This window comes from Sinocyclocheilus rhinocerous, unplaced genomic scaffold (genome assembly GCF_001515625.1).
Source record: "Sinocyclocheilus rhinocerous isolate Xijiao unplaced genomic scaffold, SAMN03320098_v1.1 scaffold30, whole genome shotgun sequence".
Lineage (NCBI taxonomy): Eukaryota > Metazoa > Chordata > Actinopteri > Cypriniformes > Cyprinidae > Sinocyclocheilus > Sinocyclocheilus rhinocerous.
In genome coordinates this window covers 1,447,914-1,451,037 of record NW_015657838.1, presented here as the reverse complement: position 1 = coordinate 1,451,037, position 3,124 = coordinate 1,447,914, and positions in this window count along the sequence as shown.

The following is a 3,124-nucleotide window of genomic DNA, read 5'->3' as shown; positions in this document are numbered from 1 at the left end:
TGTCCTAGTTTCTCTCTCTCTCTCTCTCTCTCTCTCTCTCTCTCTCTCTCTATCTCGTGAGCTTTTATTTTCAAATTCAGTATATTATGTTTAGCATGGCCTTGTTAGCTCCTGCTGGAAGATGCTGTAATTAAAGTTCTGAATTCTGTTGAAATACATATTTTTGCAGGCAACATATAAATCACAAAATATTGTGTGATATTATTGCAGATGTTTTAGTAGTGCTAGATGCTTTTGGAGGCTCTTTACAACAGGACTTTTTGGATATCTTCATCTGTTGAAGTTAAAGCTCAGGATAGTTGAAAGGTTTGAGACTGTGTTCTTGTGAATTCATTTGCAAATTAGTGTTTTACTGCGATTCCAGAGTGAAAAAGAAGTAGGTCTACACATCAGCATACTTTTAACTACTATTTATACAGAGAAAAAAAAAAATATAATAAAATTACATTATATATATATATATATATTAGTGCGAACTGAATGTAATGTTTGATATCTTCATCTGTTGAAGTTAAAGCTCAGGATAGTTGAAAGGTTTGAGACTGTGTTCTTGTGAATTCATTTGCAAATTAGTGTTTTACTGCGATTCCAGAGTGAAAAAGAAGTAGGTCTACACATCAGCATACTTTTAACTACTATTTATACAGAGAAAAAAAAATATATAATAAAATTACATTATATATATATATATATATTAGTGCAAACTGAATGTAATGTTTTCGTGCATTTAATTGCATGTTAATGACAATTATATGAAATGTATTGTAGTCTAAATTTGTATTAAATGCAGTTATCTGAACTTTTAGATTAAATATGGTTAAAGTGTACTGCTGAATGTAATGACAAGCATTTATGGTAAACTAAGGTTACACTTTATTTTAAGGTGTCCTTGTTACAGTGTAATTATACATTTAAGTACTGAGCAATATTAATTAACTACATGTACTTACTATATGGTTAGGGTTAGGATTAGGGTTTGGTTTAGGGTTACTTGCTTGTAGTTATGCATAATTAATTGTTATTACAATAGTAAGTACATGTAGTTAATTAATATTGCTCAGTACTTAAATGTATAATTACACTGTAACAAGGACACCTTAAAATAAAGTGTTACCTAAACTAAAATATATTGTAATGTCATTTCTATTGAAACATGTATGTCATGTATTTAAATACACATATTTAATGATACAGTTGCACACTACAGTATACACTAAATTATTAAGTTCTTTACATGTACTGTATGTTAGTCGCCACAACATCAAAATAAGTGTAATAATCCGACAAAGGATTATTAAAGCATGATTTAAAATGTAATTTAAAGTAAAACTTTTAATGTGACATTATTACAAAGCACACTTTCAAAAGTGTACTTGCATGTGTTAAGAAATAGTTACTCTCTTTAAGTAATTTCATTATATAGTAAATGTTTTTAACTATACATTTGTAGATTTGAAGCACACTATAAGTGCATATGCAATATAAGTGTATTAAGTGGTCACATGACATATACGTCGCAGGTGATTAGCTTAACCTGATTGATGCATTGAGCATCCATGAGCAAAGATGTTTCAAATTCTACACAAGTCAACCAACTGCCACTGAGATGAACGGAAATGCTAATAAATAGTTTTTTTCACATATTATAGACCTCTTTTGGTAAACCCTGTTTTGTGTAGTCTTTATCTGATCATGAATGTACAGTATCTTGTGAATGTTCCTGGTGAATTTGAGCTTGAATCTCCAAGGAATCCAGATTTATATAGGAATGCCGTCATCGTAGAGTCAGCTGATGCAAGCTTGACTCACTTGACCTGCCAGAACTAACGCTATGCTTGATTTGCTGTCAACATGTTGATCATCCTGTTTCACTTCTAAAATGCTGCACCTCATCTCTGTCTTTGAGTCATGGTTGTTACAAGCAGTCTCTGAGTTGAAATTGGGTCACATCTTCATTCTGGTTATTGACCATGTCTCAGAACAATGGATGGCCAGGGTAAAATCTCTTGGACGACTAGCTCCTTTCCCTCCAGACTACCATTTTTATGATATAATTTAGAGACAGCCTATGTGAACGCAGATGGTTTCTTTAAAATGTATGTCCTCTGGTCAGATCTGGAGAGTGCTAATCCACCTTACCATTTCCTCCTCCGCTGTCTTTTATCTTCTGATGTCCAGATGCTTTGGGAGTAGGTGCATAAATGCCAGACTGCCATGCACAATCCAGTGTTTCACATATTCTCTCAGTCTTCATCTTTTCAGGTCACTAACAAGGTGGTTAGGTGACATCCTCCAAAACTTTGATGTTTGTGATGTTTTGGCTCCAGACTGCTCATTTGATGTGCGAGTCTTTCAAGCCAGAAAAGTTCAGGGATAAAGGGAAAGGACACATTCTTAGTTTTACTTTTGGCGACGCTTTCAGCGCTGTCTGAACTCAGAATAGCTTGCTAAAGACAAGTGTTTGATGTGTTTTCTTCTCTTGAACACATGCTATCTGATCTCCTTCGGTGACATTAAATCTCCAAGCTCACTTGATGAGTTTGTGTGTGTGTGTGTGTGTGCGCGTATATGTTTTTCTACAATGCTTGAAGGGGAAAATTAAATATGAGCCTTTGGATGGTATAAACCAGGGTTCCTCAATAGGCGGCCCGCGGGCCACATCCGGCCCGTGAGAGAAAAAAGTTTGGCCCGCGCTAATTTCAAATAATGTGGCATGAAAATTCAAACACAGCATCAGAAAGCTACATAACTTACATCGTGTCTACACCAGACGCGAGCGGTGCGGCGCGACGCAATAAAATACAAGAACTCATTATAATCAGTGATGCTGTCTTGGATGCAGCGCAACACGACAGTCCCCGACAGTAATCTGCTGACTCGCTGTATTTATAACGTACTGACACAAACTCACATTAGACACTTTTAACATTGAATAAAGCACATAATCATTACCTGAGATTATCACTGTCATATGTTGTATGTTGTTCCTGCCGTGACGTCGCAGAAAATAAAAACCATTCCTAAAATTGAATCCCATGTCGCTTATTGTCACGTGTCGCTGTCGCGAGTGGTTAGGACAAAAACTACAGGGAAAAGATACTTTTTTTACCGCGTCGTGTCTGGT